A 27,694-nucleotide genomic window follows, 5' to 3' on the forward strand; every position below is an offset into this window, starting at 1 on the left:
AACCTGTCCTACATTGCCACTGCATGTTTCCTGACGTCCCCATGCTGACCACCCCGTGGTGCTTTTCTCCATCCTACATTGCCACTCAATGCATTTCCTGATTCAGGCCCTACAATTCACACAATCCCGTTATATTTTTCTCACTCCTACTAGTGAATGGCCTGTTAGAAACCCTTACAATTCGCACCACCTCGCTTTTTTTTTCAGAAACGTATACTATATTTCCAGTGCATGTTTCATGAGCTCCCCATGCTGACCACTCCGTGGTGCTTTGCTCCATCCTACATTGCCACTCACTACCTAACCTAATTCAGGTACTCTGATTCAAACCACCCCGTGATGTTTTTCTCACTCCTACTAGTGAATGGCTTGTTAGAAACCCTTACAATGTCCCGCACCCCGCGATGTTTTTCAGAAACCTATACTACATTGCCACTGCATGTTTCCTGACATCCCCTTCCTGAGCGCCCTCTGGTCCTTTTCTCCATCCTACATTTCCACTCACTGCCTATCTTGATTCAGGCCCTCCGATTCACACCACCCCGTGATGTTTTTCTCACTTCTACTAGTGAATGGCCTGTTAGAAACCCTTAGAATGCGCACCACCCCGCGATGTTTTTCAGAAACCTATCCTACATTGCCATTACATGTTTCCTGACCTCCCCATGCTGACACCCCGTGGTGCTTTTCCCCATCCTACATTGCCAATCACTGCCTATCATAATTGAGGTCCTCCGATTCACACCACCACGTTATATTTTTCTCACATCTACTAGTGAATGGCCTGTAGAAACCCTTACAATGCACACCACCCGGCGATGTTTTTCCGAAACCTATCACAATTCCCACTGCATGTTTCCTGACCTCCCCATGCTGACCACACCGTGGTGCTTTTCTCCATTTTACGTTGCCACTCACTGCCTATACTAATTCAGGCCCTCCGATTCACACCACGCTGTGATGTTTTTCTCACTCCTAGTAGTTAATGGCCTGTTAGAATTCCTTACAATGCGCACCAAGCTGCTTTTTTTTTCTGAAACCTATCCTACATTGCCACTGCATGTTTCCTGACCTCCTCATGTTGACCACCCTGTGGTGCTTTTCTCCAATCTTCATTGCCACTCACTGCCTATCCTAATTCAGGCCCTCCGATTCACACCACCCTGTGATGTTTTTCTCACTCCTAGCAGTTAATGGCCTGTTAGAATTCCTTACAATGCGCACCAAGCTGCTTTTTTTTCCCGAAACCTATCCTACATTGCCACTGCATGTTTCCTGACCTCCTCATGTTGACCACCCTGTGGTGCTTTTCTCCAATCTTCATTGCCACTCACTGCCTATCCTAATTCAGGCCCTCCGATTCACACCACCTAGTGATGTTTTTCTCACTCCTTCTTGTGAATGGCCTGCTACAAACCCTTACAATGCGCACTACCCCGAGATGTTATTCAGAAACCTATCCTACATTGCCACTGCATGTTTCCCTACGTCCTATCCTGACCACCCCGTGGTGCTTTTCTCGATTCTAAATTGCCACTCACTGTCTATACTGATTCAGGCCCTCGGATTCACACCACCCCGTGATGATTTTCTCACTCCTACTAGTGAAAGGCCTGTTAGAAACCCTTACAATGTGCACCAGCCGGCGATGTGTTTCAGAAACCTATCCTCCATTGCCAAAGCATTTTTCCTGACCTCCCCATGCTGAACACCCCGTGGTGCCTTTGTCCATCCTACACTGCCAATCAATGCCTATCCTGATTCAGGCCCTCCGATTTACACCAGCCTGTTATATTTTTCTCACTCCTACTAGTGAATGGCCTGTTAGAAACATTTACAATGCACCCCGCGATATTTTTCAGAAACCTATCCTAAATTGCCACTGCCTGTTTCCTGACCTCCACATGCTGACCACCACGTGGTACTTTTCTCCATCCTACATTGCCACTCACTGCCTATCATAATTCAGGCCCTCCAATTCACACCACCCCGTGATGTTTTTCTCACTCCTACTAGTGAATGGCCTGTTAGAAACCCTTACAATTCGCACTACCCGCGATGTTTTTCAGAAACCTATCCTACATTGCCACTTTATGTTTCCTGACCTCCCATCCTGACCACCCCGTGGTGCTTTTCTCCATTCTTCATTGCCACTCACTGCCTATTCTAATTCAGGCCCTCCGATCCACACCACCCCGTGATGTTTTTCTCACTCCTACTAGTGAATGGCCTGCTACAAACCCTTACAATGCGCTCCACCCCGTGATATTTTTCAGAAAAACTGTCCTACATTGCCATTGCATGTTTCCTGACCTCCCCATGCTGACCAACCAGTGGTGCCTTTCTCCATCCTACATTGCCACTCAATGCAAATCCTGATACAGGCCCTCCGATTTACACCACCCTGTTATATTTTTCTCTCTCATAATTGTGAATGGCTTGTTAGAAATCCTTAAAATTCGATACACCAGGTGATGTTTTTCAGAAAACTATTCTACATTGCCACTGCATGTTTGCTGACCTCCCCATGCTGACAACCCTCTGCTGCTTTCCTCCATCCTACATTGCAACTAAATGCCTACCCTAATTCAGGCCCTCCGATTCACACAATACCGTGACGTTTTTTTCACTCCTACTTCTGAATGGCTTGTTAGAAAACCTTACAATGCGCACCAACCCACGATATTTTTCAGAAACCTATCCTACATTGCCACTGCATGTTTCCTGACCTCCACATGTTGACTACGCCGTGGTGCTTTTCTCCATTCTTCATTGCCACTCACTACTTCTCCTGATTGAGGCCTTCCGATTCACACCACCCCGTGAAGTTTTTCTCACTCCTACTAGTGAATGGCCTGCTACAAACCCTTACAATGCGCTCCACCCCCCGATGTTTTTCATAAACCTGTCCTACATTGCCACTGCATGTTTCCTGACCTCCCCATGCTGACGACCCCGTGGTGCTCTTCCCTATCCTACATTGCCACTCACTGCCTATCATAATTCAAGTCCTCCGATTCACACCACCCCATTAAATTTTTCTCACACCTATTAGTGAAAGGCCTGAAGAAACCCTTACAATGCGCACCAACCTGCTTTTTTTTTCAGAAACCTATCCTACATTGCCACTGCATGTTTCCTGACCTCCCCATGCTGACCACCCCGTGGTGCTTTTGTCCATTTTACGTTGCCACTCACTGCCTATCCTAACTCAGAATATCTGATTCACACCACCCTGTGATGTTTTTCTCACTCCTACTAGTGAATGGCCTGTTAAAAACCCATACAATGCGCACCACCCTGCTTTTTTTTTCAGAAACCTATCCTACATTGCCACTGCATGTTTCCTGACCTCCACATGCTGACCATCACGTGGTACTTTTCTCCATCCTACATTGCCACTCACTGCCTATCCTTATTGAGGCCCTCCGATTCACACCACCCCGATATGTTTTTCTCACTGCTACTTGTGAATGGCCTGCTAGATGGCCTTACAATGCGCACCACCCGGCGATGTTTTGCAGAAACCTATCCTACATTGCCAAGGCATGTTTCCTGACTTCCGCATGCTGACCACCCCGTGGTGCTTTTCTCCATCCTACATTGCCACTCACTGCCTATCCTAATTCAGAACATCTGATTGAAACCACCCCGTGTTGTTTTTCTCACTCCTACTAGTGAATGGCCTTTTAGAAACCCTTACAATGCGCACCACCCAGTGATGTTTTTCAGAAACCTATCCTACATTGCCACCGCATGTTTCCTGACCTCCCCATGCTTACCACCCTGTGTGTTTTCTCCATCCTACATTGCCACTCACTGCCTAGCCTAATTCAGGGCCTCCGATTCACACCACCGCGTGATTTTGTTCTCACTCCTACTAGTGAATGGCCTGTTAGAAACCCTTACAATGTGCACCACCCAGCGATGCTTATCAGAAACCTATTCTACATTGCCACTGCATGATTCCTTGCCTCCCCATCCTGACCACCCCGTGGTGCTTTTCTCGATCCTATTTTGCCACTCACTGTCTATCCTGATTCAGGCCCTCAGATTCACACCACCCTGTGATGATTTTCTCTCTCCTACTAATGAATGGCCTGTTAGAAACCCTTACATTGCGCACCTACCCGGAATGTATTTTAGAAAGCTATCGCACATTACCACTGCATGTTTCCTGACCTCCCCATGCTGACCACCCTGTGGTGCTTTTCTACATCCTACATTGCCACTCACTGCCTATCCTTATTCAGGCCCTCCGATTCACAGCGTCCTGTTATGTTTTTCTCACTCCTACTATTGAATGGCCTGTTAGAAACCCTTATAATGCGCACCACCCCGCGATGTTTTTCAGAAACCTATACTACATTGCCACTGCATGTTTCCTGACCACACCATGCTGACCACACCGAGTTGCTTTTACCCATTTTATGTTGCCACTCACTGCCTATCCTAATTCAGGCCCACGATTCACAGCACCAAATGTTTTTCTCACTGCTACTAATGAATGGCCTGTTAGAAACCCTTACGATGTGCACCACTCAGAGATGTTTATCAGAAACCTATCCTATATTGACACTGAATGTTTCCTGACCTCCCCATGCTGACCACCCCGTGGTGCTTTTCTCCATTTTACATTGCCACCCACTGCCTATCCTAATTCAGGCCGTCCGATTCACACCACCCCGTGATGTTTTTCTCACTCCTACTAGTGAATGGCCTGTTAGAAAGCCTTACATTGGGCACCAACCCGTGATGTTTTTCAGAAAATTACCCTACTTTGCCAGTGCATGTTTCCTGACATCCTCATGCTGACCCCCCCGTGGTGCTTTTCTCCATCCTACATTGCCACTCACTGCCTAACCTAATTCAGTCCCTCCGATTCACACCACCCCGTGATGTTTTTCTCACTCCTACTAGTGAATGGCCTGTTAGAAAGCCTTACAATGGGCACCACCCAGTGATGGTTTTCAGAATATTATCCTACTTTGCCAGTGCATGTTTCCTGACCTCCTCATGCTGACCCCCCCATGGTGCTATTCTCCATCCTACATTGCCACTCACTGCCTTACCTAATGCAGACCCTCCCATTCACAACACCCCGTGATGTTTTTCTCACTCCTACTAGTGAATGGCCTGTTAGAAACCCTTACAATGCGCACTACAACGATGTTCTTTTCAGAAACCTATCTTACATTGCCACTGCATGTTTCCTGACCTCCCCATGCAGACCACCCCGTGGTGCTTTTCTCCATCCTACATTGCCACTCACTGCTTAACATAATTCAGGCCCTCCGATTCACACCACCCTGTTATGTTTTTCTCACTCCTACTAGTTATTGGCCTGTTAGAAACCCTTACAATGCGCACCACCCCGCGATGTTTTTCAGAAACCTATACTACATTGCCACTGCATGTTTCCTGACCTCCCCATGCTGACCACCCTGTGGTGCTGTTCTCCATCCTGCATTGCCACTCACTGCCTATCCTTATTCAGGCCCTCCGATTCACACCACCCCGTGATGTTTTTCTAAATCCTACTAGTGAATGGCCTGTTAGAAACCCTTACAATGCGCACCACCCCGTGATGTTTTTCAGAAACCTATCCTGCATTGCCATTGCATGTTTCCTGACCTCCCCATGTAGACCAACCCATGGTGCTTTTCTCAATTCTTCATTGCCACTCACTGACTATTCTAATTCAGGCATTCCCATTCACACCACCCCGTGATGATTTTCTCACTCCTACTAGTGAATGGCCTGCTACAAACACTTACAATGCGCACCACCTCGCGATGTATTTCAGAAACCTTTCCTACATTGCCACTGCATGTTTCCTGACCTCCCCATGCTGACCACACCGTGGTGATTTTCTCCGTTTTATGTTGCCACTCACTGCCTATCCTAATTCAGGCCCACAGATTCACACCACCACGTGATGTTTTTCTCACTCTTACTAGTGAATGGCCTGTTAGAAAGCCTTACAATGCACACCACCCCAGGATGTTTTTCAGAAACCTATCTTACATTTCCAATGCATGTTTCCGGACCTCCCCATGCTGACCACCCCGTGGTGCTTTTCTCCATCCTACATTGCCACTCACTGCCTATCCTAATTCAGAACATCTGATTCACACCATCCCGTGATGTTTTTCTCACTACTACCAGTGAATGGCCTGTTAGAAACCCTTACAATGCGCACCACCACGTGATGTTTTTCAGAAAACTATCCTACATTGCCACTGCATGTTTCCTTACCTCCCCATGCTGAGCACCCCGTGGTGCATTACTCCATCCTACATTGCCACTCACTGCCTATCATAATTCAGGCCCTCGGGTTCACACCACGCCGTGATGTTTTTCTCACTCCTACTAGTGAATGGCCTGCTGCAAACACTTACAATGCGCACCACCCGGCGATGTTTTGCAGAAACGTATCCTACATTGCCAATACATGTTTCCTGACCTCCGCATGCTGACCTCCCCGTGGTGCTTTTCTCGATCCTACATTGCCACTCACTGCCTATCCTAATTCAGGCCCTCCGATTCACACCACCTCGTGATGTTTTTCTCAGTCCTACTATTGAATGGCCTGTAAGAAACCCTAACATTGCGCAACACCCCGCTTTTTTTTTTCAGAAACATATCCTACATTACCACTGCATGTTTCCTGACCTCCTGATGCTGACCACAATGTGGGGTTTTCTCCATTATACATTGCCACTCCCTGCCTATCCTAATTGATTGCCTCCGATTCACACCACCGCCTTGATGTTGTTCTCACTCCTCCTAGTGAATGGCCTGTTAGAAACCCTTACAATGCGCACCAACCCGTAATGTTTTTCAGAAAGCTATCCCACATGGCCACTGCATGTTTCCTGATCTCCCCATGCTGACCACCCCGTGGTGCTTTTCTCCATCCTACATTGCTACTCACTGCCTATCCTTATTCAGGCCCTCTGATTCACACCACCCAGTTATATTTTTCTCACTCCTACTAGTGAATGGCCTGCTAGAAAACCTTACAATGTGCACCACCGTGCGATGTTTTTCAGAAACTTATCCTACATTGCCATTACATGTTTCCTGACCTCCCCAGGTTGACCACACCGTGGTGCTTTTCTCCCTTCTTCATTGCCACTCACTGCCTTTCCTAATTCAGCCCCTCCGGTTCACACCACCACGTGATGTTTTTCTCACTCCTACTAGTGAATGGCCTGCTATAAACCCTTATAATGCGCACAACCCCGCGACGTTTTTCAGAAACCTATCGTAAATTGACAATGCATGTTTCCTGACCACCCCATGCTCACCAACCCGTGGGGCTTTTCTCCATCCTACATTGCCACTCACTGTCTAACTTGATTCAGACCCTCCAATTCACACCACACCATGATGTATTTCTCAATCCTACTAGTAAATGTCCTGTTAGAAACCCTTACCATGCGCACTACGCCGCGATGTTTTTCAGAAACCTATCCTACATTGCCACTGCATGTTTCCTGACCTCCCAATCCTGACCACCCCGTGGTGCTTTTCTCCATCCTACATTGCCACTCATGGCCTATACTGATTCAGGCCCTGCGATTCACACCGCCTCGTGATGTTTTTCTCACTCCTACTAGTTGAAGGCCTTTTAGAAACCCTTACAATGAGCACCAACCCGCAATGTTTTTAAGAAACCTATCCTTTTGGTGCTTTTCTCCATCGTACACTGCCACTCACTGCCTATCCGGATTCAGCCCTCCGATTCACACCACCCCATGATGATTTTGTCACTCCTACTAGTGAATGGCCTGCTACAAACCCTTACAATGTGCACAACCCCAAAATGTTTTTGAGGAACCTATGCTACATTGCCATTGCATGTTTCCTGACCTCCCCATGCTCACCAACCCATTGTGCTTTTCTCCATCCTACATTGCCAGTCACTGTCTAACTTGATTCATGCCCTCCGATTGACACCACACCATGATGTATTTCTCACTCCTACTAGTGAATGGCCTGTTAGATACCTTTGCAATGCGCCCAACCCCGCGATGTTTTTCAGAAACCGATCCTGCATTGCCACTGCATGTTTCCTGACCTCACCATGCTGACCACACCGTGGTGCTTTTCTTCATGTTATGTTGCCACTCACTGCCTATCCTAATTCATGCCCACCGATTCACAGCACCACGTGATGTTTTTCTCACTCCTACTAATGAATGGCCTGTTAGAAACCCTTACAATGCGCACCACCCAGAGATGTTTATCAGAAACCTATCCTACATTGCCATTGAATGTTTCCTGACCTCCCCATGCTGACCATGCCGTGGTGCTTTTCTCCATCCTACATTGCCACTCACTGCCTATTCTAAATCAGGCCCTCCGATTCACACCACCCCGTGATGTTTTTCTCAGTCCTACTACTCAATGGCCTGATAGAAAGCCTTACAATTCTCACCACTCGCGATGTTTTTCAGAAACCTATCCTACATTGCCAATGCATTTGTCCTGACCTCCCCATGATGACCAACCTTTGGTGCTTTTCTCCATCCTACATTGCCACTCACTGCCTATCCTGATTCAGGCCCTCCAATTCACACCACGCCGTGATGTTTTCCTGACTCCTACTAGTGAATGGCCTGTTAGAAACTTTTACAAAGCGCACCAACCCGTAATGTTTTTCAGAAAGCTATCCCACATTGCCACTGCATGTTTCCTGACCTCCCCATTCTGACCACCCCGTGGTGCTTTTCTACATCCTACATTGCCACTCACTGCCTATTCTTATTCAGGCCCTCCGATTCACACCACCCCGTTAGGTTTTTCTCACTCCTACTAGTGAATGGCCTGTTAGAAACCCTTACAATGCGCACCACCCCGTGATTTTTTTCAGAAAACTATCCTACATTGCCACTGCATGTTTCCTGACCTCCCCATGCTGACCACCCTGTGGTGCTTTTCTCCATTCTACATTGCCACTCACTGCCTATCCTAATTCAGGCCCTGCGATTCACACCACCCCGTGATGTTTTTCTCAATTCTACAAGTGAATGGCCTGTTAGAAACCCTTACAATGCGCACCACCCTGCGATGTTTTTCAGAAACCTATCCTACATTGCCATTGCATGTTTCCTGACCTCCCCATGCTGAGCACCCCGTGGTGCTTTTCTCCATCCTACATTGCCACTAACTACTTATCATAATTCAGGCCCTCGGGTTCACACCACGCCGTCATGTTTTTCTCACTCCTACTAGTGAATGGCCTGTTAGAAACCCTTACAATCCTCACCACCCGCGATGTTTTTTAGAAACCTATAATACATTTCCACTGCATGTGTCCTGACCTCCCCATGATGACCACCCCGTGGTGCTTTTCTCCATCCTACATTGCCACTCACTGCCTATCCTGATTCAGGCCCTCCAATTCACACCATGTCGTGAGGTTTTTCTCACTCCTACTAGTGAATGGCCTGTTAGAAACCCTTACAATGCGCACCAACCCGTAATGTTTTTCAGAAAGCTATCCCACAATGCTGCTGCATGTTTCCTGATCTCCCCATGCTGACCACCCCGTGGTGCTTTTCTCCATCCTACATTGCTACTCACTGCCTATCCTTATTCAGGCCCTCTGATTCACACCACCCCGTTACATTTTTCTCACTCCTACTAGTGAAAGGCCTGCTAGATAGCCTTAAAATGCGCACCAAGAGCGATGTTTTGCAGAAACCTATCCTACATTGCCAATACATTTTTCCTGACCTCCGCATGCTGACCACCCCGTGGTGCTTTTCTCCATCCTACATTGCCACTCACTGCCTATCCTAATTCAGGCCCTCCGATTCACACCACCCCGTGATGTTTTTATCACTCCTACTAGTGAATGGCCTGTTAGAAACCCTAACAATGCGCACCACCCCGCTTTTTTTTTTTTTTCAGAAACCTATCCTACATTACCACTGAATGTTTCCTGACCTCCCGATGCTGACCACCGTGTGGTGTTTTCTCCATCCTACATTGCCACTCACTGCGTATCCTAATACAGGGCCTCCGATTCACACCACCGCCTTGATGTTGTTCTCACTCCTACTAGTGAATGGCCTGTTAGAAACCCATACAATGTGCACCACCCAGCGATGGTTATCAGAAACCTATTCTACATAGCCACTGCATGTTTCCTTGCCTCCCCATGCTGACAAACCCGTGGTGCTTTTCTCCATCCTACATTGCCACTCACAGCCTATCCTAATTGAGACCCTCCGATTCACACCAACCTGTGATGTTTTTTTCACTCCTACTTGTGAATAGCTTGTTAGATAGCCTTACAATGTGCACCACCGCGCGATGTTTTTCAGAAACTTATCCTACATTGCCATTACATGGTTCCTGACCTCCCCAGGTTGACCACCCCGTGGTGCTTTTCTCCCTTCTTCATTGCCACTCACTGCCTTTCCTAACTCAGCCCCTCCGATTCACACCACCACGTGATGTTTTTCTCACTCCTACTAGTGAATGGCCTGCTACAAACCCTTATAATGCGCACAACCCCACAACGTTTTTCAGAAACCTTTCGTAAATTGACAATGCATGTTTCCTGACCTCCCCATGCTCACCAACCCGTAGGGCTTTTCTCCATCCTACATTGCCACTCACTGTCTAACTAGATTCAGACCCTCCAATTCACACCACACCATGATGTATTTCTCACTCCTACTAGTAAATTTCCTGTTAGAAACCCTTACCATGCGCACTACGCCGCGATATTTTTCAGAAACCTATCCTACATTGCCACGGCATGTTTCCTGACATCCCAATCCTGACCACACTTTGGTGCTTTTCTCCATCCTACATTGCCACTCACTGCCTATCCTGATTCAGGCCCTCCAATTCACACCACGCCGTGATGTTTTTCTGACTCCTACTAGTGAATGGCCTGTTTGAAACTTTTACAATGCGCACCAACCCGTAATGTTTTTCAGAAAGCTATCCCACATTGCCACTGCATGTTTCCTGACCTCCCCATGCTGACCACCCCGTGGTGCTTTTCTACATCCTACATTGCCACTTACTGCCTATTCTTATTCAGGCACTCGGATTCACACCACCCCGTTAGGTTTTTCTCTCTCCTACTATTAATGGCCTGTTAGAAACCCTTACAATGCGCACCACCCCATGATGTTTTTCAGAAAACTATCCTACATTGCCACTGCATGTTTCCTGACCTCCCCATGCTGACCACCCTGTGGTGCTTTTCCCCATCCTACATTGCCACTCACTGCCTATCCTAATTCAGGCCCTCCGATTCACACAACCCCATGTTGTTTTTCTCAATCCTACAAGTGAATGGCCTGTTACAAACCCTTACAATGCGCACCACTCCGTGATGTTTTTCAGAAAACTATCCTACATTGCCACTGCATGTTTCCTTACCTCCCCATGCTGACCACCCTGTGGTGCTTTTCTCCATCCTACATTGCCACTCACTGCCTATCCTAATTCAGACCCTCCGATTCACACCATCCCATGATGTTTTTCTCACTCCTACTAGTGAATGGCCTGTAAGAAACTCTTACAATGCGTACCACCCCGCTTTTTTTTTTTTTTTTTTTTTTTTAGAAACCTATCCTACATTGCCAGGGCATGTTTTCTGGCCTCCCCATGCTGACCAACCTGTGGTGATTGTCTCCATCCTACATTGCCACTCACTGCCTAACCTAATTCAGGCTCTCCGATTCACACCACCCCTTGATGTTTTTTTCACTCCGACTTGTGAATGGCTTGTTAGAAAACCTTGCAATGCGCACCACCTTGCGATGTTTTTTCAGAAACCTATCCTGCATTGCCATTGCATGTTTCCTGACCTCCCCATGTTGACCAACCCATGGTGCTTTTCTCCATTCTTCATTGCCACTCACTGCCTATTCTAATTCAGGCACTCCCATTCACACCACCCCGTGATGATTTTCTCACTCCTACTAGTGAATGGCCTGCTACAAACACTTACATTGCGCACCTCCCCGTGATGTTTTTCAGAAACCTTTCCTACATTGTCACTGCATGTTTCCTGACCTCCCCATGCTGACCACACCGTGGTGATTTCCCCATTTTATGTTGCCACTCACTGCCTATCCTATTTCAGGCCCACCGATTCACACCACCACGTGAGGTTTTTCTCACTCCTACTAGTGAATGGCCTGTTAGAAAGCCTTACAATGCACACCATCCCAGGATGTTTCTCAGAAACCTATCCTACATTGCCAATGCATGTTTCCTGACCTCCCCATGCTGACCACCCCGTGGTGCTTTTCTCCATCCTACATTGCCACTCACTGCCTATCCTAATTCAGAACATCTGATTCACAACACACCGTGATGTTTTTCTCACTACTACTAGTGAATGGCCTGTTAGAAACCCTTACAATGCGCACCACCCCGTGATGTTTTTCAGAAAATTATCCTACATGGCCACTGCATGTTTCCTGACCTCCCCATGCTGAGCACCCCGTGGTGCTTTTCTCCATCCTACATTGCCACTCACTACTTATCATAATTCACGCCCTCGGGTTCACACCACGACGTAATGTTTTTCTCACTCCTACTAGTGAATGGCCTGTTAGAAACCCTTACAATCCTCACCACCCGCGATGTTTTTTAGAAACCTATAATACATTGCAACTGCATGTGTCCTCACCTCCCCACCATGACCACCCCGTGGTGCTTTTCTCCATCCTACATTGCCACTCACTACTTATCCTGATTCAGGCCCTCCACTTCACACCATGTCATGAGGTTTTTCTCACTCCTACTAGTGAATGGCCTGTTTGAAACTTTTACAATGCGCACCAACCCGTAATGTTTTTCAGAAAGCTATCCCACATTGCCACTGCATGTTTCCTGACCTCCCCATGCTGACCACCCCGTGGTGCTTTTCTCCATCCTACATTGCTACTCACTGCCTATCCTTATTCAGGCCCTCTGATTCACACCACCCCGTTATATTTTTCTCACTCCTACTAGTGAATGGCCTGCTAGAAAGCCTTACAATGCGCACCACCAGGCGATGTTTTTCAGAAACCTATCCTACATTGCCAATACATGTTTCCTGACCTTCGCATGCTGACCACCCCGTGGTGCTTTTCTCCATTCTACATTGCCACTCACTGCCTATCCTAATTCAGGCCCTCCGATTCACACCACCTCGTGATGTTTTTCTCACTCCTACTAGTGAATGGCCTGTTAGAAACCCTAACAATGCGCACCACCCCGCTTTTTTTTTCAGAAACCTATCCTACATTACCACTGCATGTTTCCTGACCTCCCGATGCTGACCACCGTGTGGTGTTTTCTCCATCCTACATTGCCACTCACTGCGTATCCTAATACAGGGCCTCTGATTCACACCACCGCCTTGATGTTGTTCTCACTCCTACTAGTGAATGGCCTGTTAGAAACCCATACAATGTGCACCACCCAGCGATGATTATCAGAAACCTATTCTACATAGCCACTGCATGTTTCCTTGCCTCCCCATGCTGACAAACCCGTGGTGCTTTTCTCCATTCTACATTGCCACTCACAGCCTATCCTAATTCAGACCCTCCGATTCACACCAACCTGTGATGTTTTTTGCACTCCTACTTGTGAATAGCTTGTTAGAAAGCCTTACAATGTGCACCACCGCGCGATGTTTTTCAGAAACTTATCCTACATTGCCATTACATGTTTCCTGACCTCCCCAGGTTGACCACACCGTGGTGCTTTTCTCCCTTCTTCATTGCCACTCACTGCCTTTCCTAATTCAGCCCCTCCGATTCACACCACCACGTGATGTTTTTCTCACTCCTACTAGTGAATGGCCTGCTACAAACCCTTATAATGCGCACAACCCTGCAACGTTTTTCAGAAACCTTTCGTAAATTGACAATGCATGTTTCCTGACCTCCCCATACTCACCAACCCGTAGGGCTTTTCTCCATCCTACATTGCCACTCACTGTCTAACTTGATTCAGACCCTCCAATTCACACCACACCATGATGTATTTCTCACTCCTACAGTAAATGTCCTGTTAGAAACCCTTACCATGCGCACTACGCCGCGATGTTTTTCAGAAACCTATCCTACATTGCCACTGCATGTTTCCTGACTCCCCATGCTGACCACCCTTTGCTGCTTTTCTCCATCCTACATTGCCACTCACTGCCTATCCTGATTCAGGCCCTCCAATTCACACCACGCCGTGATGTTTTTCTGACTCCTACTAGTGAATGGCCTGTTTGAAACTTTTACAAAGCGCACCAACCCGTAATGTTTTTCAGAAAGATATCCCACATTGCCACTGCATGTTTCCTGACCTCCCCATGCTGACCTCCCCGTGGTGCTTTTCTACATGCTACATTGCCACTCACTGCCTATTCTTATGCAGGCCCTCCGATTCACACCACCCCGTTAGGTTTTTCTCACTCCTACTAGTGAATGGCCTGTTAGAAACCCTTACAATGCGCACCACCCCGTGATGTTTTTCAGAAAACTATCCTACATTGCCACTGCATGTTTCCTGACCTCCCCATGCTGACCACCTCGTGGTGCTTTTCCCCATCCTACATTGCCACTCACTGCCTTATCTAATTCAGGCTCTCCGATTCACACCACCCCGTGATGTTTTTCTCAATCCTACAAGTGAATGGCCTGTTAGAAACCCTTACAATGCGCACCACCCCGTGATGTTTTTCAGAAAACTATCCTACATGGCCACTGCATGTTTCCTGACCTCCCCATGCTGAGCACCCCGTGGTGCTTTTCTCCATCCTGCATTGCCACTCACTACTTATCATAATTCAGGCCCTCGGGTTCACACCACGCCGTCATGTTTTTCTCACTCCTACTAGTGAATGGCCTGTTAGAAACCCTTACAATCCTCACCACCCGCGATGTTTTTTAGAAACCTATAATACATTGCCACTGCATGTGTCCTGACCTCCCCATGCTGAGCAACCCGTGGTGCTTTTCTCCATCCTACATTGCCACTCACTGCCTAACCTAATTCAGTCCCTCCGATTCACACCACCCCGTGATGTTTTTCTCACTCCTACTAGTGAATGGCCTGTTAGAAAGCCTTACAATGGGCACCACCCAGTGATGGTTTTCAGAATATTATCCTACTTTGCCAGTGCATGTTTCCTGACCTCCTCATGCTGACCCCCCCATGGTGCTATTCTCCATCCTACATTGCCACTCACTGCCTTACCTAATGCAGACCCTCCCATTCACAACACCCCGTGATGTTTTTCTCACTCCTACTAGTGAATGGCCTGTTAGAAACCCTTACAATGCGCACTACAACGATGTTCTTTTCAGAAACCTATCTTACATTGCCACTGCATGTTTCCTGACCTCCCCATGCAGACCACCACGTGGTGCTTTTCTCCATCCTACATTGCCACTCACTGCTTAACATAATTCAGGCCCTCCGATTCACACCACCCTGTTATGTTTTTCTCACTCCTACTAGTTATTGGCCTGTTAGAAACCCTTACAATGCGCACCACCCCGCGATGTTTTTCAGAAACCTATACTACATTGCCACTGCATGTTTCCTGACCTCCCCATGCTGACCACCCTGTGGTGCTGTTCTCCATCCTGCATTGCCACTCACTGCCTATCCTTATTCAGGCCCTCCGATTCACACCACCCCGTGATGTTTTTCTAAATCCTACTAGTGAATGGCCTGTTAGAAACCCTTACAATGCGCACCACCCCGTGATGTTTTTCAGAAACCTATCCTGCATTGCCATTGCATGTTTCCTGACCTCCCCATGTAGACCAACCCATGGTGCTTTTCTCAATTCTTCATTGCCACTCACTGACTATTCTAATTCAGGCATTCCCATTCACACCACCCCGTGATGATTTTCTCACTCCTACTAGTGAATGGCCTGCTACAAACACTTACAATGCGCACCACCTCGCGATGTATTTCAGAAACCTTTCCTACATTGCCACTGCATGTTTCCTGACCTCCCCATGCTGACCACACCGTGGTGATTTTCTCCGTTTTATGTTGCCACTCACTGCCTATCCTAATTCAGGCCCACAGATTCACACCACCACGTGATGTTTTTCTCACTCTTACTAGTGAATGGCCTGTTAGAAAGCCTTACAATGCACACCACCCCAGGATGTTTTTCAGAAACCTATCTTACATTTCCAATGCATGTTTCCGGACCTCCCCATGCTGACCACCCCGTGGTGCTTTTCTCCATCCTACATTGCCACTCACTGCCTATCCTAATTCAGAACATCTGATTCACACCATCCCGTGATGTTTTTCTCACTACTACCAGTGAATGGCCTGTTAGAAACCCTTACAATGCGCACCACCACGTGATGTTTTTCAGAAAACTATCCTACATTGCCACTGCATGTTTCCTTACCTCCCCATGCTGAGCACCCCGTGGTGCATTACTCCATCCTACATTGCCACTCACTGCCTATCATAATTCAGGCCCTCGGGTTCACACCACGCCGTGATGTTTTTCTCACTCCTACTAGTGAATGGCCTGCTGCAAACACTTACAATGCGCACCACCCGGCGATGTTTTGCAGAAACGTATCCTACATTGCCAATACATGTTTCCTGACCTCCGCATGCTGACCTCCCCGTGGTGCTTTTCTCGATCCTACATTGCCACTCACTGCCTATCCTAATTCAGGCCCTCCGATTCACACCACCTCGTGATGTTTTTCTCAGTCCTACTATTGAATGGCCTGTAAGAAACCCTAACATTGCGCAACACCCCGCTTTTTTTTTTCAGAAACATATCCTACATTACCACTGCATGTTTCCTGACCTCCTGATGCTGACCACAATGTGGGGTTTTCTCCATTATACATTGCCACTCCCTGCCTATCCTAATTGATTGCCTCCGATTCACACCACCGCCTTGATGTTGTTCTCACTCCTCCTAGTGAATGGCCTGTTAGAAACCCTTACAATGCGCACCAACCCGTAATGTTTTTCAGAAAGCTATCCCACATGGCCACTGCATGTTTCCTGATCTCCCCATGCTGACCACCCCGTGGTGCTTTTCTCCATCCTACATTGCTACTCACTGCCTATCCTTATTCAGGCCCTCTGATTCACACCACCCAGTTATATTTTTCTCACTCCTACTAGTGAATGGCCTGCTAGAAAACCTTACAATGTGCACCACCGTGCGATGTTTTTCAGAAACTTATCCTACATTGCCATTACATGTTTCCTGACCTCCCCAGGTTGACCACACCGTGGTGCTTTTCTCCCTTCTTCATTGCCACTCACTGCCTTTCCTAATTCAGCCCCTCCGGTTCACACCACCACGTGATGTTTTTCTCACTCCTACTAGTGAATGGCCTGCTATAAACCCTTATAATGCGCACAACCCCGCGACGTTTTTCAGAAACCTATCGTAAATTGACAATGCATGTTTCCTGACCACCCCATGCTCACCAACCCGTGGGGCTTTTCTCCATCCTACATTGCCACTCACTGTCTAACTTGATTCAGACCCTCCAATTCACACCACACCATGATGTATTTCTCAATCCTACTAGTAAATGTCCTGTTAGAAACCCTTACCATGCGCACTACGCCGCGATGTTTTTCAGAAACCTATCCTACATTGCCACTGCATGTTTCCTGACCTCCCAATCCTGACCACCCCGTGGTGCTTTTCTCCATCCTACATTGCCACTCATGGCCTATACTGATTCAGGCCCTGCGATTCACACCGCCTCGTGATGTTTTTCTCACTCCTACTAGTTGAAGGCCTTTTAGAAACCCTTACAATGAGCACCAACCCGCAATGTTTTTAAGAAACCTATCCTTTTGGTGCTTTTCTCCATCGTACACTGCCACTCACTGCCTATCCGGATTCAGCCCTCCGATTCACACCACCCCATGATGATTTTGTCACTCCTACTAGTGAATGGCCTGCTACAAACCCTTACAATGTGCACAACCCCAAAATGTTTTTGAGGAACCTATGCTACATTGCCATTGCATGTTTCCTGACCTCCCCATGCTCACCAACCCATTGTGCTTTTCTCCATCCTACATTGCCAGTCACTGTCTAACTTGATTCATGCCCTCCGATTGACACCACACCATGATGTATTTCTCACTCCTACTAGTGAATGGCCTGTTAGATACCTTTGCAATGCGCCCAACCCCGCGATGTTTTTCAGAAACCGATCCTGCATTGCCACTGCATGTTTCCTGACCTCACCATGCTGACCACACCGTGGTGCTTTTCTTCATGTTATGTTGCCACTCACTGCCTATCCTAATTCATGCCCACCGATTCACAGCACCACGTGATGTTTTTCTCACTCCTACTAATGAATGGCCTGTTAGAAACCCTTACAATGCGCACCACCCAGAGATGTTTATCAGAAACCTATCCTACATTGCCATTGAATGTTTCCTGACCTCCCCATGCTGACCATGCCGTGGTGCTTTTCTCCATCCTACATTGCCACTCACTGCCTATTCTAAATCAGGCCCTCCGATTCACACCACCCCGTGATGTTTTTCTCAGTCCTACTACTCAATGGCCTGATAGAAAGCCTTACAATTCTCACCACTCGCGATGTTTTTCAGAAACCTATCCTACATTGCCAATGCATTTGTCCTGACCTCCCCATGATGACCAACCTTTGGTGCTTTTCTCCATCCTACATTGCCACTCACTGCCTATCCTGATTCAGGCCCTCCAATTCACACCACGCCGTGATGTTTTCCTGACTCCTACTAGTGAATGGCCTGTTAGAAACTTTTACAAAGCGCACCAACCCGTAATGTTTTTCAGAAAGCTATCCCACATTGCCACTGCATGTTTCCTGACCTCCCCATTCTGACCACCCCGTGGTGCTTTTCTACATCCTACATTGCCACTCACTGCCTATTCTTATTCAGGCCCTCCGATTCACACCACCCCGTTAGGTTTTTCTCACTCCTACTAGTGAATGGCCTGTTAGAAACCCTTACAATGCGCACCACCCCGTGATTTTTTTCAGAAAACTATCCTACATTGCCACTGCATGTTTCCTGACCTCCCCATGCTGACCACCCTGTGGTGCTTTTCTCCATTCTACATTGCCACTCACTGCCTATCCTAATTCAGGCCCTGCGATTCACACCACCCCGTGATGTTTTTCTCAATTCTACAAGTGAATGGCCTGTTAGAAACCCTTACAATGCGCACCACCCTGCGATGTTTTTCAGAAACCTATCCTACATTGCCATTGCATGTTTCCTGACCTCCCCATGCTGAGCACCCCGTGGTGCTTTTCTCCATCCTACATTGCCACTAACTACTTATCATAATTCAGGCCCTCGGGTTCACACCACGCCGTCATGTTTTTCTCACTCCTACTAGTGAATGGCCTGTTAGAAACCCTTACAATCCTCACCACCCGCGATGTTTTTTAGAAACCTATAATACATTTCCACTGCATGTGTCCTGACCTCCCCATGATGACCACCCCGTGGTGCTTTTCTCCATCCTACATTGCCACTCACTGCCTATCCTGATTCAGGCCCTCCAATTCACACCATGTCGTGAGGTTTTTCTCACTCCTACTAGTGAATGGCCTGTTAGAAACCCTTACAATGCGCACCAACCCGTAATGTTTTTCAGAAAGCTATCCCACAATGCTGCTGCATGTTTCCTGATCTCCCCATGCTGACCACCCCGTGGTGCTTTTCTCCATCCTACATTGCTACTCACTGCCTATCCTTATTCAGGCCCTCTGATTCACACCACCCCGTTACATTTTTCTCACTCCTACTAGTGAAAGGCCTGCTAGATAGCCTTAAAATGCGCACCAAGAGCGATGTTTTGCAGAAACCTATCCTACATTGCCAATACATTTTTCCTGACCTCCGCATGCTGACCACCCCGTGGTGCTTTTCTCCATCCTACATTGCCACTCACTGCCTATCCTAATTCAGGCCCTCCGATTCACACCACCCCGTGATGTTTTTATCACTCCTACTAGTGAATGGCCTGTTAGAAACCCTAACAATGCGCACCACCCCGCTTTTTTTTTTTTTCAGAAACCTATCCTACATTACCACTGAATGTTTCCTGACCTCCCGATGCTGACCACCGTGTGGTGTTTTCTCCATCCTACATTGCCACTCACTGCGTATCCTAATACAGGGCCTCCGATTCACACCACCGCCTTGATGTTGTTCTCACTCCTACTAGTGAATGGCCTGTTAGAAACCCATACAATGTGCACCACCCAGCGATGGTTATCAGAAACCTATTCTACATAGCCACTGCATGTTTCCTTGCCTCCCCATGCTGACAAACCCGTGGTGCTTTTCTCCATCCTACATTGCCACTCACAGCCTATCCTAATTGAGACCCTCCGATTCACACCAACCTGTGATGTTTTTTTCACTCCTACTTGTGAATAGCTTGTTAGATAGCCTTACAATGTGCACCACCGCGCGATGTTTTTCAGAAACTTATCCTACATTGCCATTACATGGTTCCTGACCTCCCCAGGTTGACCACCCCGTGGTGCTTTTCTCCCTTCTTCATTGCCACTCACTGCCTTTCCTAACTCAGCCCCTCCGATTCACACCACCACGTGATGTTTTTCTCACTCCTACTAGTGAATGGCCTGCTACAAACCCTTATAATGCGCACAACCCCACAACGTTTTTCAGAAACCTTTCGTAAATTGACAATGCATGTTTCCTGACCTCCCCATGCTCACCAACCCGTAGGGCTTTTCTCCATCCTACATTGCCACTCACTGTCTAACTAGATTCAGACCCTCCAATTCACACCACACCATGATGTATTTCTCACTCCTACTAGTAAATTTCCTGTTAGAAACCCTTACCATGCGCACTACGCCGCGATATTTTTCAGAAACCTATCCTACATTGCCACGGCATGTTTCCTGACATCCCAATCCTGACCACACTTTGGTGCTTTTCTCCATCCTACATTGCCACTCACTGCCTATCCTGATTCAGGCCCTCCAATTCACACCACGCCGTGATGTTTTTCTGACTCCTACTAGTGAATGGCCTGTTTGAAACTTTTACAATGCGCACCAACCCGTAATGTTTTTCAGAAAGCTATCCCACATTGCCACTGCATGTTTCCTGACCTCCCCATGCTGACCACCCCGTGGTGCTTTTCTACATCCTACATTGCCACTTACTGCCTATTCTTATTCAGGCACTCGGATTCACACCACCCCGTTAGGTTTTTCTCTCTCCTACTATTAATGGCCTGTTAGAAACCCTTACAATGCGCACCACCCCATGATGTTTTTCAGAAAACTATCCTACATTGCCACTGCATGTTTCCTGACCTCCCCATGCTGACCACCCTGTGGTGCTTTTCCCCATCCTACATTGCCACTCACTGCCTATCCTAATTCAGGCCCTCCGATTCACACAACCCCATGTTGTTTTTCTCAATCCTACAAGTGAATGGCCTGTTACAAACCCTTACAATGCGCACCACTCCGTGATGTTTTTCAGAAAACTATCCTACATTGCCACTGCATGTTTCCTTACCTCCCCATGCTGACCACCCTGTGGTGCTTTTCTCCATCCTACATTGCCACTCACTGCCTATCCTAATTCAGACCCTCCGATTCACACCATCCCATGATGTTTTTCTCACTCCTACTAGTGAATGGCCTGTAAGAAACTCTTACAATGCGTACCACCCCGCTTTTTTTTTTTTTTTTTTTTTTTTAGAAACCTATCCTACATTGCCAGGGCATGTTTTCTGGCCTCCCCATGCTGACCAACCTGTGGTGATTGTCTCCATCCTACATTGCCACTCACTGCCTAACCTAATTCAGGCTCTCCGATTCACACCACCCCTTGATGTTTTTTTCACTCCGACTTGTGAATGGCTTGTTAGAAAACCTTGCAATGCGCACCACCTTGCGATGTTTTTTCAGAAACCTATCCTGCATTGCCATTGCATGTTTCCTGACCTCCCCATGTTGACCAACCCATGGTGCTTTTCTCCATTCTTCATTGCCACTCACTGCCTATTCTAATTCAGGCACTCCCATTCACACCACCCCGTGATGATTTTCTCACTCCTACTAGTGAATGGCCTGCTACAAACACTTACATTGCGCACCTCCCCGTGATGTTTTTCAGAAACCTTTCCTACATTGTCACTGCATGTTTCCTGACCTCCCCATGCTGACCACACCGTGGTGATTTCCCCATTTTATGTTGCCACTCACTGCCTATCCTATTTCAGGCCCACCGATTCACACCACCACGTGAGGTTTTTCTCACTCCTACTAGTGAATGGCCTGTTAGAAAGCCTTACAATGCACACCATCCCAGGATGTTTCTCAGAAACCTATCCTACATTGCCAATGCATGTTTCCTGACCTCCCCATGCTGACCACCCCGTGGTGCTTTTCTCCATCCTACATTGCCACTCACTGCCTATCCTAATTCAGAACATCTGATTCACAACACACCGTGATGTTTTTCTCACTACTACTAGTGAATGGCCTGTTAGAAACCCTTACAATGCGCACCACCCCGTGATGTTTTTCAGAAAATTATCCTACATGGCCACTGCATGTTTCCTGACCTCCCCATGCTGAGCACCCCGTGGTGCTTTTCTCCATCCTACATTGCCACTCACTACTTATCATAATTCACGCCCTCGGGTTCACACCACGACGTAATGTTTTTCTCACTACTACTAGTGAATGGCCTGTTAGAAACCCTTACAATCCTCACCACCCGCGATGTTTTTTAGAAACCTATAATACATTGCAACTGCATGTGTCCTCACCTCCCCACCATGACCACCCCGTGGTGCTTTTCTCCATCCTACATTGCCACTCACTACTTATCCTGATTCAGGCCCTCCACTTCACACCATGTCATGAGGTTTTTCTCACTCCTACTAATGAATGGCCTGTTAGAAACCCTTACAATGCGCACCAACCCGTAATGTTTTTCAGAAAGCTATCACACATTGCCACTGCATGTTTCCTGATCTCCCCATGCTGACCACCCCGTGGTGCTTTTCTCCATCCTACATTGCTACTCACTGCCTATCCTTATTCAGGCCCTCTGATTCACACCACCCCGTTATATTTTTCTCACTCCTACTAGTGAATGGCCTGCTAGAAAGCCTTACAATGCGCACCACCAGGCGATGTTTTTCAGAAACCTATCCTACATTGCCAATACATGTTTCCTGACCTTCGCATGCTGACCACCCCGTGGTGCTTTTCTCCATTCTACATTGCCACTCACTGCCTATCCTAATTCAGGCCCTCCGATTCACACCACCTCGTGATGTTTTTCTCACTCCTACTAGTGAATGGCCTGTTAGAAACCCTAACAATGCGCACCACCCCGCTTTTTTTTTCAGAAACCTATCCTACATTACCACTGCATGTTTCCTGACCTCCCGATGCTGACCACCGTGTGGTGTTTTCTCCATCCTACATTGCCACTCACTGCGTATCCTAATACAGGGCCTCTGATTCACACCACCGCCTTGATGTTGTTCTCACTCCTACTAGTGAATGGCCTGTTAGAAACCCATACAATGTGCACCACCCAGCGATGATTATCAGAAACCTATTCTACATAGCCACTGCATGTTTCCTTGCCTCCCCATGCTGACAAACCCGTGGTGCTTTTCTCCATTCTACATTGCCACTCACAGCCTATCCTAATTCAGACCCTCCGATTCACACCAACCTGTGATGTTTTTTGCACTCCTACTTGTGAATAGCTTGTTAGAAAGCCTTACAATGTGCACCACCGCGCGATGTTTTTCAGAAACTTATCCTACATTGCCATTACATGTTTCCTGACCTCCCCAGGTTGACCACACCGTGGTGCTTTTCTCCCTTCTTCATTGCCACTCACTGCCTTTCCTAATTCAGCCCCTCCGATTCACACCACCACGTGATGTTTTTCTCACTCCTACTAGTGAATGGCCTGCTACAAACCCTTATAATGCGCACAACCCTGCAACGTTTTTCAGAAACCTTTCGTAAATTGACAATGCATGTTTCCTGACCTCCCCATACTCACCAACCCGTAGGGCTTTTCTCCATCCTACATTGCCACTCACTGTCTAACTTGATTCAGACCCTCCAATTCACACCACACCATGATGTATTTCTCACTCCTACAGTAAATGTCCTGTTAGAAACCCTTACCATGCGCACTACGCCGCGATGTTTTTCAGAAACCTATCCTACATTGCCACTGCATGTTTCCTGACTCCCCATGCTGACCACCCTTTGCTGCTTTTCTCCATCCTACATTGCCACTCACTGCCTATCCTGATTCAGGCCCTCCAATTCACACCACGCCGTGATGTTTTTCTGACTCCTACTAGTGAATGGCCTGTTTGAAACTTTTACAAAGCGCACCAACCCGTAATGTTTTTCAGAAAGATATCCCACATTGCCACTGCATGTTTCCTGACCTCCCCATGCTGACCTCCCCGTGGTGCTTTTCTACATGCTACATTGCCACTCACTGCCTATTCTTATGCAGGCCCTCCGATTCACACCACCCCGTTAGGTTTTTCTCACTCCTACTAGTGAATGGCCTGTTAGAAACCCTTACAATGCGCACCACCCCGTGATGTTTTTCAGAAAACTATCCTACATTGCCACTGCATGTTTCCTGACCTCCCCATGCTGACCACCTCGTGGTGCTTTTCCCCATCCTACATTGCCACTCACTGCCTTATCTAATTCAGGCTCTCCGATTCACACCACCCCGTGATGTTTTTCTCAATCCTACAAGTGAATGGCCTGTTAGAAACCCTTACAATGCGCACCACCCCGTGATGTTTTTCAGAAAACTATCCTACATGGCCACTGCATGTTTCCTGACCTCCCCATGCTGAGCACCCCGTGGTGCTTTTCTCCATCCTGCATTGCCACTCACTACTTATCATAATTCAGGCCCTCGGGTTCACACCACGCCGTCATGTTTTTCTCACTCCTACTAGTGAATGGCCTGTTAGAAACCCTTACAATCCTCACCACCCGCGATGTTTTTTAGAAACCTATAATACATTGCCACTGCATGTGTCCTGACCTCCCCATGCTGACCACCCCGTGGTGCTTTTCTCCATCCTACATTGCTACTCACTGCCTATCTTTATTCAGGCCCTCTGATTCACACCACCCCGTTATATTTTTCTCACTCCTACTAGTGAATGGCCTGCTAGAAAGCCTTACATTGCGCACCACCAGGCGATGTTTTGCAGAAACCTATCCTACATTGCCAATACATGTTTCCTGACCTCCGCATGCTGACCACCCCGTGGTGCTTTTCTCCATCCTACATTGCCACTCACTGCGTATCTTAATACAGGGCCTCCGATTCACACCACCGCCTTGATGTTGTTCTCACGCCTACTAGTGAATGGCCTGTTAGAAACCCATACAATGTGCACCACCCAGCGATGATTATCAGAAACCTATTCTACATAGCCACTGCATGTTTCCTTGCCTCCCCATGCTGACAAACCCGTGGTGCTTTTCTCCATCCTACATTGCCACTCACAGCCTATCCTAATTCAGACCCTCCGATTCACACCAACCTGTGATGTTTTTTGCACTCCTACTTGTGAATAGCTTGTTAGAAAGCCTTACAATGTGCACCACCGCGCGATGTTTTTCAGAAACTTATCCTACATTGCCATTACATGTTTCCTGACCTCCCCAGGTTGACCACCCCGTGGTGCTTTTCTCCCCTTATTCATTGCCACTCACTGCCTTTCCTAATTCAGCCCCTCCGATTCACACCACCACGTGATGTTTTTCTCACTCCTACTAGTGAATGGCCCGCTACAAACCCTTATAATGTGCACAACCCGCAACGTTTTTCAGAAACCTTTCGTAAATTGACAATGCATGTTTCCTGACCTCCCCATGCTCACCAACCCGTAGGGCTTTTCTCCATCCTACATTGCCACTCACTGTCTAACTTGATTCAGACCCTCCAATTCACACCACACCATGATGTATTTCTCACTCCTACTAGTAAATGTCCTGTTAGAAACCCTTACCATGCGCACTACGCCGCGATATTTTTCAGAAACCTATCCTACATTGCCACGGCATGTTTCCTGACCTCCCAATCCTGACCACCCTTTGGTGCTTTTCTCCATCCTACATTGCCACTCACGGCCTATACTGATTCAGGCCCTGCGATTCACACCGCCTCGTGATGTTTTTCTCACTCCTACTAGTGGCAGGCCTTTTAGAAACCCTTACAATGAGCACCAAACCCAAAATGTTTTTCATTAATCTATCCTACATTGCCATTGCATGTTTCCTAACCTCCCCATACTCACCAACCCATGGTGCTTTTCTCCATCCTACATTGCCACTCACTGTCTAACTTGATTCACACCCTCCAATTCACACCACACCATGATGTATTTCTCACTCCTACTAGTGAATGGCCTGTTAGATACCTTTGCAATGCGCCCAACCCCGCGATGTTTTTCAGAAACCGATCCTGCATTGCCACTGCATGTTTCCTGACCTCACCATGCTGACCACACCGTGGTGCTTTTCTCCATGTTAGGTTGCCACTCACTGTCTATCCTAATTCATGCCCACCGATTCACAGCACAACGTGATGTTTTTCTCACTCCTACTAATGAATGGCCTGTTAGAAACCCTTACAATCCTCACCACCCGCGATGCTTTTTAGAAACCTATAATACATTGCAACTGCATGTGTCCTCACCTCCCCATGATGACCACCCCGTGGTGCTTTTCTCCATCCTACATTGCCACTCACTGCCAATCCTGATTAAGGCCCTCCACTTCACACCATGTCATGAGGTTTTTCTCACTCCTACTAATGAATGGCCTGTTAGAAACCCTTACAATGCGCACCAACCCGTAATGTTTTTCAGAATGCTATCCCACATTGCCAATGCATGTTTCCTGATCTCCCCATGCTGACCACCCCGTGGTGCTTTTCTCCATCCTACATTGCTACTCACTGCCTATCCTTATTCAGGCCCTCTGATTCACACCACCCCGTTATATTTTTCTCACTCCTACTAGTGAATGGCCTGCTAGAAAGCCTTACAATGCGCACCACCAGGCGATGTTTTTCAGAAACCTATCCTACATTGCCAATACATGTTTCCTGACCTTCGCATGCTGACCACCCCGTGGTGCTTTTCTCCATTCTACATTGCCACTCAATGCCTATCCTAATTCAGGCCCTCCGATTCACACCACCTCGTGATGTTTTTCTCACTCCTACTAGTGAATGGCCTGTTAGAAACCCTAACAATGCGCACCACCCCGCTTTTTTTTTCAGAAACCTATCCTACATTACCACTGCATGTTTCCTGACCTCCCGATGCTGACCACCGTGTGGTGTTTTCTCCATCCTACATTGCCACTCACTGCGTATCCTAATACAGGGCCTCCGATTCACACCACCGCCTTGATGTTGTTTTCACTCCTACTAGTGAATGGCCTGTTAGAAACCCATACAATGTGCACCACCCAGCGATGATTATCAGAAACCTATTCTACATAGCCACTGCATGTTTCCTTGCCTCCCCATGGTGACAAACCCGTGGTGCTTTTCTCCATTCTACATTGCCACTCACAGCCTATCCTAATTGAGACCCTCC

This window comes from Cavia porcellus, unplaced genomic scaffold, assembly GCF_034190915.1.
Source record: "Cavia porcellus strain 051 isolate PalLab524CR breed Dunkin Hartley unplaced genomic scaffold, mCavPor4.1 scaffold_19, whole genome shotgun sequence".
Taxonomy (NCBI): Eukaryota; Metazoa; Chordata; class Mammalia; order Rodentia; family Caviidae; genus Cavia; species Cavia porcellus.